The following is a 13,049-nucleotide window of genomic DNA, read 5'->3' on the forward strand; positions in this document are numbered from 1 at the left end:
AAACTCAACAACAAAAAGACAAATAACCCAATTTAAAAATTGGCAAAGGATTTACCAAAGAAGACATTCAGGTGACTAATGGATACATGAGGAAACACTCACAATCATTAGCTATTAGAGAAATGCAAACAAGGCTGGCATCAATCCAAAAAACACAAAATAATAAATGTTACAGAGGTTGTGGAGAGACTGGAACACTTATACAATGCTGATGGGAATGTAAATTGTCCAGCCACCTTGGAAATCAATTTGGCACTTCCTTAAAAAGCTAGTAGTTCTACTCCTTGGAATATACCCTAAAGAAATAAGAGCCTTTACACAAACAGATACATGCACACCCATGTTCATTGCAGCACTGTTTACAATAGCAAAATGTTGGCAGCAACTAAGAAGCCCATCAGAGGATGAACTGATAATTAAATTCTGGTATAGTCACACAATGGAATACTACACAACAATGAATAACAACAATGAATCTGTGAAACATTTCATAACATGGAGGAATCTGGAAGGCATTATGCTGAGTGAAATTAGTCAATTGCAAAAGGACAAATATTGTATGAGGCCACTATTATAAGAACTCCAGATAAAATTTAAGCACAGAAGAAAATATTCTTTGATGGTTACGAGGAGGGGGAGGGAGGGAGAGGGATATTCACTAACTAGATAGTAGACAAAAATTTTTGAGGTGAAGGTAAGGGCAACATGTAACACAGGGATAGTCAGTACAACTGGGCTAAACCAGAAGCAAAGAAATTTCCACAATACAACCAAAAGCTTCGAAGGCCAGAGTAGCAGGGATGGGGGTCTGGGGACCATGGTTTCAGGGGACATCTAGAAGTAAGTAAGCACAAGCAAGCCTGTGCATGCCTTGCTTAATGGGTAATCTGCCCTTGACCCCTAAATAATACATAGCACCACTTGACAGTATTTTAACCTTTATATAAAAGTATCGTAGGTCTTCTTTTGAAGCCTTATTTCTTTTTCCCTCACTCAATATCATATTTGTAATATTCACCTTTGTTGATGCTTGTATTTATAGTTATTCATCCATTCTCCTTTTGATTAGCATTGAGTTCATTTCCAATTTTTTTTTTTTTTTGCTATAAATATTAGTACATATGCTTCTTGTACATATGTGCAAGTTTCTCTAGGATTGGAATATCTGGATCTCAGATGTGATGGCTGTACTAACTTACAGCCTTACCAGCCGTGAATAAGGGTTTCCACTGTTCCACTTCTTTACCAACACTTGATATTGTCAGACCTACTTTCCAACCTACTTTTGTAGCTGTAATTCCCACTGCTGTCCTTCATGAATCTTTGATTCCGGCCAAATTGGAGTATTCACTGATCCCTGAATATATTCTGCAATTTATTTTCCTCCTCCTTCAAGTAGTTTTTGAGGAGCTACCCTATGTCAGAAACCCTGCAAAAGGTTAGGAAGACAAAGATGAAAAGACATGGCTGTGATGGTAAAGGAAACAGATTTCCAAACAACTGTTACAACATACAATTGTTATACAACATACAATTATAATTGTTATAATGGAAGTATTTACAAATCACAGTATGCAGTAAGACAGAAGGAGCACATAAGTCTACCAGGGGTCAGGGAAGACTTCACCAAGGAGGTAGTTGAACCACGTTTTTTTTTTTTTTTACTCAAGCAGTTACCTCTGCCTGGAAGATCCTTCCCTCTCATCTTGGCCTATTCATGGCCAGATCAAATGCCAACTCCTCCGAGAATGTCCCAGTTTACTCCAGGAAAGTATTTTGTACTTTTCTTATAGTTTATATCACACGTATTTATATATGCATATCTCACCTCCTCTACTAGATTATAAACTCATCAATGGAAGTGGTGGCCTCTTACACATCTTAATATCTGTTTTGTTTTGTTTTTTTAAAGGCATCCCTTAGACTCTTCACTCTACTCACCTGGACATACCTGTGGGAAGCTGAATCTGTTAACAAAGAGTTGTAATGGGAAATGGTGATCCTTCAGTAAGAAAGATACAAGTATTTTCATATCACAGTAACAATCTTTGTATTTCCTTTATGAGGGAAATTCCATTTGCATCTAGTTGTAGGACAAAGATGAGGGATTCTAGAGAAAAAAATAAGATTTTATTCATGAAGACATTTGCCATAACAACGGCAAGATTTCTTATTTTCTTGAAACATGTCAGAGAAAATCTATTTTTGCTAAGATTTGGTTACCACAGGAGTCAGTTGGAAATAAACAGGGATTCACTCATTTCACTCTTGCATTGGCAGACCAGTGTACACTGTTTATGGGTGTGTTTCCAAATTTCAAGACAGGTATAACCCTTCTCTCGGTTACCGGACTTATTAAGAAGAAAGAGAACCTCCTAACATTTCATTCAATAAGGGGCTTTCTCGGCGTGTAAGGTCCCTGGGTGGCGGAAATGGTTTGCTCTCACTACTAGCTGAAAATAATTTCCGTTTAATGTGAGGGACTCTGGGGCAGCCCAAGCTTTTTGGTCTCTTTGTAATCAGAGAGGACACAACTAGCTGAGATTGTTGTCAGTATGTGGGTGTGGCTGAAAAATAATACTCTCTGTAACCAATAGTCCTTTCTTCACTGTGCACTGTTTCTCATGAATAAAACATATTCACATGACATTTTGTACTTTTCTTTCTTTATTCAGTTTATGCAGATAGCCACTTCCCTTGGGCAGTAAGACAGATGTGTTAGCTCTAGAGTTTAGAAAATGAGGATGACGAGGCTGAAGGGCTTACTTTAGAGCACTTGCATTAGGAATGGGATGAAGAGTGGAAGTCACAGACTCTGGGCTCATACATTAATCTGCTTTCTTCCCTATAAAAAGCTTGTTTACTTTCCAGGTCAACTGACATTTCCCAATAATTTTCTTTTTTCTGGGAGTAAATGTCTATGCACCAGGCCACGAAGGACGGAGAGAAAAAAGGAGGGAAGGCAAGAAGGAGGGAGGGAGTTTTAAATTTAAACTATTCACAAACATACAGACTTCGGACAGCTTCAAAGCATGACCTTTTGGTAAATTGAACACCATATGTTTGCCTTTGTAGAACAAGGTCACGTACAGCAACAGCAGTTAGGGTCTCTCTAGATGGAGTCTGGACGGTGACGCAGTTATCCCGAAATGTTAAAGGGAATGTCTTGCCATCTTCAGTCACTAACCTGTGACCTCTTTAAATTGGCTGCTGAGAACGTGTTGGGTGTTCCCATAGCTGAGTTATTCTTGTGCCAATTTGGCTTATGAAATGTTTATAAGCTGTTTAAAATATTCTGACAAAAGGCAGATAGGTCCAGAGGGCTTTTTAAACCACACTTTCTTAATTTCTTTCTTTTTTTTTTTTTAATGTTAAAGGTAGAAACGAAGGTCCCCAAGAGGATTTTCAACAGGCCTGCCTCTAATATTTGCAGAGCCCTGCAAGAGTACAATTGGTCTGCATATATAGTCTGAGTATTTAAAATTTATAATTTAAGCTAACAAACTATTATTAAATAAAATAGGATTCAAATGTATTATTTCCTTTTACTTTGACCTGTATACCTTCATAACAACCTGGACGGCTAGATTTGGATTTAAAATCAGACTCCTCAGAATACCACACCACAGTGTAATGTGTGGGAAGAGCTGGCCCCAGCCCCCAGGCTCTGGCCCCCTCCTTTCCCTGCCCCAGCTCTGTTCCACACTGTTAAGGGTGGTCGTCCTACTTATTCATGAGAACACATGTTTAAGTTCCAGCCACACACACTTCAAACAACTATCCCCTTGGGTTTAGCGATGTGTACACTGGTGGTGCCGTTTACCCTTGGGAGGACAGACCCAGGAAAGAGGCCCACATAGGTTCTGCAAGTGGGCTTTGGGCCATTTGGGCAAGGAATTCTGGCCTTCCAGGTCCCCAGAGCATGAGCTAGAAGTGGGAGAACTGGAGAAGAAGACAGAGTTTCAGGCTAGTTTCTTGGTCCCATGGATGCCTCCACTTCTCTGAGGAAGAATCAAAGGGGGCCCTGAAACCCGGGGCTCAGGGCAGGGGCTCCTCTTGCTCAGGTCTAAGTGCATACTAGCGTTTTTAATTTTTTTTTTTTATTAAAGTAATACATACACAAAAAGGCAGATCAAATAGTAAAGACCAGTTTATATAATGAGACGGACCCTCTCCCTCCTCTCCTTGAAACCACTCCTCAGAAGCAACCTCTTTGAATCACCAGCAATTCCAGTGTTTACCTCAGTAGCCCTAGATTATATGTTCTTACCTCTACTTATTAATTTATCAACTGTGAACACTATCTTTTTTTGTATAAACAATCTCAAACTTTAGAAAAGTTACAAGGATACACAAAGAGCTTTTTTCCTGAACCATTTGAAAGCAAGTTGCCAATGTACCTCATCACCGCTGCATGTCTTTAGGGTGTATGTCCAACAAACCAGGGAATTCTCCCACATAATCACATTACAACCATCCGAGTCAGGAAATGAACATTAATTCGTTGTTATATAGACTCATCAGACCCAATACAATTGTCTCAATATCATCCTTTTTAACAAAAGAATCCAATCTAGAGTCATTCATTATGTATAGTTATCATGTCTTTTTAGTTTCCTTTGATCTAGAATCCACGATCTTGACACTTTTTAGGATTACAGTCCACTTTTTTTTTTTTTTTTTAAGCTATCCCTCGATTTAGGTTTGTCTAATATTTCCTCATGATTAGATTCGGGTTATGCACATTTTTAAACACTTCCTATTTATAACAAAAGGAGCTCTGGTGGCACAGTGGTTAAGTGCTTGGCTGCTAACCAAAAGGTCAGCAGTTCCAATCCACCAGCCATCCTTGGAAATCACATGGATCAGTTCTACTCTGTCCTAAAGGGTCGCTTTGAGTCAGGATCAACTCGAAGGCAATGGTTTTTTTTTTTAATCACAAAAGTGATAGTGTTTAACCATTGTTTTGGGGGGAGATACCCTGAGACTATTTAAATATCCTGCCCTCACCAAATAGACACCTTCCTCAGCTCACTTGGGATCCAACACCCCACACAAGGCTGCCCCTCAACAAGGATTCTCTCCTCACCCTCCTTAGGCTCTGACAGCCCATGCTGGGCTGTCACCTCACACAAAAGCCCTCCTCATCCCTTGGGATCTGACATGCAGAGCATGGTGCTGCCGCCACCCCACTCAGGTTCCAACACTGTGCCAGGCAGTCTTCTGCACGGATGCCCTCCACACCGCTTATTCAAACACGCCACTCTCACCTACCATTGCCCTCTCTCCTCCACCATCACCACTCCCATCATGAAGACACCTATCTTACTTACCTAATGGCTTTTGGACTGAAATTGTTCATGAAAGGAAAGGAAGGGAAGGAAAGGAAAGAGAAGGGAAGAGGAGTGAAAGAGGTAGAGGAAGGAGAAGAGAAACAGCAATACTGATTTATTTTTATTGACAATATGCTAATACTCTAAAAAAACCCACCCACTAAGGTGGAGTCAATGTTAATTCAACATTAGAAAACACTCCTTTTGCTTCTGAATACAATAGGGGTTTACTTCTTATACTAACTTTTAATCATTTTTTCATTGTCGGTAAAATAAGCTGGTACTGCAATATTTAGCATGGAAAAACTAAGAAGGGGATTTCTCTAGGTCATATGGCAAATCATTTGCTAAGCTAGGAACAAAAATTCACAGGGTCAGCTCTATCACATCTTGTCTCTCTTACCTTTGTCTGGCTAGCTCCTGCCTTTTGTTTACAAAGTTTAGGCAGAGTTAGTGCACATACAGTGTGATTTGAGGGCTACGGCAAGGTCCCAAATAGCTTCTGGAACAGGTATTCCTGGTTGATCTCTCATAGCTCCATTCTCTTCCACATGCCCTGACACTCACATGGCTAGTCACGCATTTTGGAAAGCTAAAAAAAAAAAAAAAAAGACTGGTATACGGCTTCCAGTGTTTTTATTTAAACGTACATCTGTTGCCTGAAACACGGCAGGCTTTAAAGAGAGTCTTTTAAACACCTATTTATGGTTCAAGGAGTCCTGGTGGCACAGTCCTTTACTGCTAACCGAAACGTCGTTGTTGGGTAAGCAGAAGAAAGATGTGGCAATGTGTTTCTGTAAAGATAACAGCCTTGGAAGCCCTATGGAGCAATTTTACTCCATCCTACAGGGGCAATATGAGTTGGAATCAACAGTTGAATGTTGAATATACCATGGATTGCCAGAAGAATGAACAAATCTGTCTTGGAATAAGTACAGCCAGAATGCTCCTTAGAAGCAAGGATAGAGAGACTTTGTCTTGCTTACTTTGGACACATTATCAGGAGGAACCAAGGGTCAGCAAAACAGAGGAAGACTCTCAATGAGACGGCCTGACACAGTGACTGCAACCATGGGCTCAAACATACCTACTATTGTGATGATGGCACAGGATCAGGCAATGTTTCATTTTGTTATACATGGGGTTGCTATAAACTGAAACCAAATTCATGGCACCTAACAACAACAACACTCTTTACTTTTAGAGACTTAGTACATTCCTTTCCCTTTGCTGAGAGAACTCTGCTGCTCCACTTCTTTCTCCCACTAACTCTTCACTTACCTAATTCATATTTTCTTTGAGTCTCCAGAAAGTCTACCCTCTCCAAACCCCTGTAAAACCATTCATCATATAGGAAATGTAATGCTTCCTGAGGATATAGACCATGTCTGCCTAGTCGCTACTATCTCACTACCAATACCTGCCCCAAGGGGTATATTTGATAGGTATTGTCAAATTGAAATTGTTGCTTAAACCATTAAAAAAAAAAAAAAAAGACTTTGTCTTCCAGTCGATTCCAACTCATAGTGATCTTATAGGACAGAGTAGAACTGCCCCATACAGTTTCCAAGGGCGACCGATGGATTCAAACTACTGACCTTTTGGGTAGCCGCCAAGCTCTTAACCACTATGCCACCAGGGATCCTTTTGTAATAAATAGGAGGTATTTAAAAGTGTGCATGACTAGCCACTCTGTGGGAGAAGAATGTGGCACTCTGCTTCTGTAAAGATTATAGCTTGGAAACCCTATGGAGCAGTTCTACTCTGTCCTGTAGGGTCACTATGAGTTGGAATCAACTAAACAGCAATGGGTTTTGTTTAGAAAGAGTATTAGGGGTCTAGAAATAAAGATGCAAGCAAGGAGGGGCCAGACCACAGAGGACATTGTACGTCTTGGTAAGAACTATAGACTTTATCCTAAGGGCAATGGAAAAAACACCGAAGGGTTTTAAACAGGGAGGTGGCATGTCAGATTTGCATTTTTAAAACAACACTATGGACATAGTGCTATGAATAGACCACAGGAAAACCAGTTAGGAAGCTATTCCAGTAGCCCAAGTGAGAGTTATCAGTGGTGAGTGGATGGAGAATAGAGGACAAGCTGAAGAGATTTTTAGCAGTTAGAATTGATGAGACCTGGTGGTTCAATGAAAATACTGGTGGCGTAGTGGTTAAGAGCTACGGCTGCTAACCAAAAGGTTGGCAGTTCGAATCCACCAAGTGCTCCTTAGAAACTCTATGAGGCAGTTCTAGTCTGTCCTATAGGGTCACTATGAGTTGGAATCGACTTGACGGCAATGGGTAGTGTGGTGGTTCAGCGTAGGAAGGAGGAAGACTCAAAGATGATTTCTAGTCTTTTCCTAGTGATTTTAACAGTTACGGTTTAGTTATTTGTACAATTATTTGTTTAATATCTGCCTTCTCTGCTAGATTATAAGCAACTTGAGGACAGAGACCCATTTTGTTCAACACCTTATCCTTTGTGTACATGTTCTAGAATAGTGTGTGGCACACAGCAGTACTTAAAAACTATTTGTTCGTTAAGTTATATTTTTGGTTATGAGCAACTGGGTTTATGGTGGTATCATTCACTGAGTTAGGGACATAGAAGAGGAAGGAGAAGGTTCCGGAAAGGATTTGAGTTTTGGTCATGCTGAGTTGAAGGCACCTGTGAGACATTCAAGTGGAAATGTTCAGGAAGCAGTTGGAAATAAAAGTGTAAATCTCAGTAGTGTGTTGGGCTGGACAGATGTAGGAGTCATGAGGATAGAGAAGGCAATCAAAGCCATAGAGTATCTGAGATAACCAGTTGCTGTCGAGTCCACTCTAATTCATGTAGACCCTATGTGTATCAAAGTAGAACTGTGCTCCATGGGTTTTCAATGGCTGCTTTTTCAGAAGATCACCAGGCCGTTCTTCCAGGGTGCCTCTGGGTGGACTTGAACCTCCAAACTTCAGGTTAGTAGTTGTTATAGACTGAATTGTGTCACCCAAAAGTATGTGTTGGAATCCTAACCCCTGTGGATATAATTCCATTTGGGAATAGGGTTTTCTGTTATGTTAATGAGGCCACATCAGTGTAAAACCAAAACCCATTACCCGGAAGTTGGTTCCAACTCACAGCGACCCCATATGATAGAGTAGAACTGCCCCATAGGGCTTCCAAGGAGTGGCTGGTGGATTCAAACTGCTGACCTTTTGGTTAGCAGCCAAGCTCTTAACCACTGCACCACTAGGGCTCCAATCAGGGTAAGGTGTGTCTTAAACCTACTCACTTTTGACATATAAAAAGAGCCAATGAGGCACAGAGAAGCAAGCACAAATACATGCCCTGTGGAGGTCACCAAGGAATCAAAGGAATGGCAGATCTACAGAAACTGAAAGAGATCTTTCCCCAGAGATGACACAGACACTACCCCTAGAGTCGGCGCCCTGAACTTGGACTCCTAGCCTCCTAAACTGTATCTGTTACAGCAGCACTAAGAAACTAAGACAGCAAAACAGAGGTTTAAGTTGTTAATCGTATGCACACGCCCAGCTTAGAATAAAAAAAACATGCTAGGAGAACACCCTGTGGAAGTCATTTTTAAGGGGGGTGCAGAGGAAGTAGCAGCCCACAAAGGAGACTAAGGAGTGACCAGAGAGTTAGAGGTATAAAGAAAACCAGAAGAAAATGGGATCATGAGATTTAAGGGAAGAGTTTAAGAAGGAAGGTGGAGTCAACCATGCCCAATGCTTCTGAGAACTCAAACCACCATTGACAACAGTTTCTGTACGGTGGAGGAGCAAAACCCAGAATGAATTAAGGGGAACATGGAAAGAGAGAAAATGGATGTAGCAAATGTATGCAGCTCATTAATTAATTTATTGGATTAGCTAGCTGTCATCTTTAAAGGCTTTACCCAAAGAGAATAAAATGAAGAATTTGAATTTAAAAAGAGAGAGATTGGAAAAAGTATGCCAGCAGTCAAGCCCTTGAAGAGGAGATAACCCGGAGGTTGGAGCCAACAAGAGGTCTCTAGAATGAGTGCCTACAAGTAGGAGGGGAGCAGGGTAGAGAACTTTGATTATTTCATCATTTTGCCTTAGGTCAGCCCTAATCCTCACTTTCAAAGAAGGTCAAAAAATTTACATGAGGATTTAGTTAACATATGGAACTCTACCTCTCCCAGATAGATTTTGTTAAAGTCCTCACCCAACTAGCAAGACGATAAAGCTTTGTTGAAAAAACGTAGGACATTTCTCTGTAAGGAAGCTCCAGTGGGGAGAAAAGAATATTTAAAAACAACAACAAACCTCTCTCAGCTGAGAAGTTGGGAGATTAATAGTAAATAAGCCCCTTTTTTTTTGGTTCAGGGATTTAATTTGTGTGTATTATCATTCTTGCCCCTCATCTAGTTACAGGGATGTTCAGAGAACTAATAAAACCATTTGTGTGAAATGTTTTAAACCTTAAAGTCAATGATAAGCATACAAGGTGACACTTCCTTTCCTGAGGGTTAATAAATTAAACATTAACCTAAGTACCATTTACCACTGGAAGTTTATAGACTCAACCGAAATGCTAACTAAACAATCTTTGAAAATGGAGACATAAAGTGCAGATTTTATTCCTGATCTTGACATTTCTAAAATTATAAGATCAAGGAAAGTTGGCACTCAAAATGCCTTTCCAAGCCTTAAGTACAGAAAACCAGAACTCCACAACAGGCCTCACCACTGAGGTCTCATACTGACCTTCAAGTAACCTTGGATCCTAATAGCTCTGCAGTCAGGAGGTTGCACGCCCCATCTACTTTGTCCCGGTGGGCCCCGTACCAGCTCCTTGCCTTCAACGCCTTATCTTCATAGGTTAAGGGATTAGGGAAAAATCTCTGCATTCTCTATGTCCAATCATTTTCACCTTGAAGTAATCACATCTACCACTTCTGTCAACATGTCTAATCACATTCAGAAGAGGTTTAAGTTGATTTGAATCAAAATCTGAGAATGGGGGAAGCCAAATTTCTGCCCAGAAAGCAACATCTCCATGGCACATATAAGACTCTTATTAATAGAAGTGTGAGTTCAGAAATTGCACAAAATTAAGGAGTAATGATGAGAATGCTGTCCTTTCAATGTACTTTAGTAACAGCAAACATATTTTTATGTGTATGTGTTTCTCACAAAGCTCTCTTACCGGTGGACATTTGTGATGAGAGTTAAAGGGCTTCAAGGCATTTTTTTTTTTAAGGCAAGCTCAAAGATACCCAAGATTGGAGCTCCAGAAAGACACTTCTTCACTCCCCTTAATCTCTACTCATCTCTTCTATTCCAGCAAGTTTTTTAGTGCATCGTAAACGTCTTTCTACCAATATTTCTATCTATCATTACAGTTTAAAATAACAGGACCCTTAAGTCTGCCTCTAAAATTCATTCATTGAACAAATACTTATCAAGTTCCTTCTATTTTCCAACATTGTGCCCAGCACTGCAGACAAAAATGTGAATCAAACATGATCCTTGACTTCAAGGAACTTATGTTCTAGTGGCAAATCAATAATAAATAAACTTAATGAAATAGGACCCATGTGTCACACCATACACACACACACACACACACAAACAATTCAAAACAGATCAAGGACCTAAATGTGAAAACTAAAACCATAAGATTCTTAGAAGAAAATGTGGGGGTGAGGCTGTGGGACTTAGTTCTTAAGGACGCATTATCAGACATAACAACAAAAGCACGAGCAGCAAAAATCAAAATAGATAAATGGAACCTCATAAAAATTAGGTACTTTAGTTCATCAAAGGACTTTATCAACAGTGAAGAGACAACCTACAGATCAGGAGAAAATTTGGGGGAACCATATATCCAATAAGAGTCTAATACCCAAAATATATATAAAATTTCAACAACTTAACAACAAAAAGACAAATAAACCAGTAAAAAAAAAAAAAAAATGGGCAGAGAATTTGAATAGACATTTCACCAAAGGGGATATTCAAATGGCCAAAAAGCACATGGAAAGATGCTTAAAATGCCACCTGCCATTAAACCAAACCTGTTGCCATGGAGTTGGTTCTGACTCATAGTGACCCTATAAGACAGAGTAGAACCGCCCCATAGGGTTTCCAAGGCTGTAAGAAAGCAGACTGCTACATCTTTCTCCTACAGAGTGGCTAGTAGATTTAAACTGCTGACCTTTAGGTAGCAGCCAAGCTCTTAACCACTTCACCACCAGGGCTCTTTCATTAGCCATTGTTGTTGTTCTTAGGTGTCACTGAGTCGATTTCAACTCATATTCAGCCCCATGTGACAGAACAGCACTGCTCCATAGGGTTCACTAAACCCATTGCTGTCAAGTCAATTTTGACTCATGGAGACCGTATAGGACAAAGTAGAACTGCCACATAGGGTTTCCAAGGAATGGCTGGTGGATTCAAACTGCTGACCTTTTGGTTAGCAGCTGTAGCTTTTAACCACTGAGCCACCAGGGCTCCACAGGGTTCATTAGCCATTACCAAAAACAAAACCCATTGCCAGTCAAGTAATTTCGACTCAGAGCAACCCTACAGGACAGGGTAGAACTGCCCATAGGGCTTCCAAGGCTGTAAATCTTTACGAAAACAGACTGCCACATCTTTCTCTGGTGGAGCAGCTGGTGGGTTTGAACTGCCAACCTTTCAGTTAGTAGCCGAGCGCTTAACCACTGCATCACCAAGGCTCCTTGTAAAATATACTAAAACCAAAAAAAAAAAAACAAAAACCATTGCTGTCGAGTCAATGCCGATTCATAGCGACTTCTATAGGACAGACTAGAACTGCCCTATAGGGTTTCCAAGGAGCGAGTGGTGGATTCTAACTGCCAACCTTTGGTTAGCAGCCAAGCTCTTAATCACTGTGTCACCCAGGCTCCTCACTGGCTGTACCATTTTATGTTCCCACCAGCACTGGATGAGTATTCCAGTTTTCTCCACAACCTCACTAACACCTATTGTTCTTCTTCTTTTTGTTTTTTTAATCATTGTATTCTAACGGGAGTGAGGTGGTATCTCATTGTAGCTTTAATTTGTATCTCTCTCACTAGCCAGGGGGAGTGAGTCAATTCTGACTGGAGTCAATTCTGACTCAAGGAGATTACCAACCAGGGCTTCTTTTGTAGATAAATACCATCTTTTGATTTTGTATTACTGAACCATGCTCTGAGCCCAAATACGCCTATGTATGCGTATAACTTCAAGTGTTTACCCTGTTAAATTTTAAACTGATCCTTAAGTACAGGGCTTTTGCAATTCATCCATTCTTGGGTTTGTTTCTGTGGTATTTCTTAATACTGGCTTATCAGATGATGTACTCATACCCACCAATTTTGAGAGTCAAAGGGCAAGCCTGATGATAAGCACAAAGGAGTGTCCAGGAATTTTCTGTTCTCCCTGGTCTGATGGCTTTGTTTGCCTTGTTTTGAAGTGACATATACTTAATTCAGTTAGTTTATGAAATTATTATGTAGAATTCACATTTAACAAACAGCTTTGCAAAGCTGAATTTGGCACTTTCTATTTTGTTGACTCATTTGACTACCTGAAAAGTGTTTTTACAATCTAGTACAGTGTCTAGCCTCCTAAAATTTGGCAGGTTTTTCTTAAGCATTATACTTGGTGTTTGAAACTGAGATACACAGCCAAAGTGAGACAAGATTCAGAATGTTTTACCATGATGATTATTTA

The 13,049-nt window shown here is 40.2% G+C and overlaps 1 long non-coding RNA gene across 1 annotated transcript in view; it reads right to left on the reverse strand.

The window, feature by feature from the left end:
* Window positions 1-1,426: 1,426 nt before the first annotated feature.
* Window positions 1,427-13,049, reverse strand: part of LOC126059347 (uncharacterized) — a 50,878-nt gene continuing 39,255 nt past the window's right edge. The window contains exon 3 of the long non-coding RNA XR_007513426.1: window positions 1,427-2,110. This is a non-coding gene — a long non-coding RNA (uncharacterized LOC126059347). The remainder of the gene's footprint in view (window positions 2,111-13,049) is intronic.

Source organism: Elephas maximus, chromosome 16 (assembly GCF_024166365.1).
Source record: "Elephas maximus indicus isolate mEleMax1 chromosome 16, mEleMax1 primary haplotype, whole genome shotgun sequence".
NCBI lineage: Eukaryota > Metazoa > Chordata > Mammalia > Proboscidea > Elephantidae > Elephas > Elephas maximus.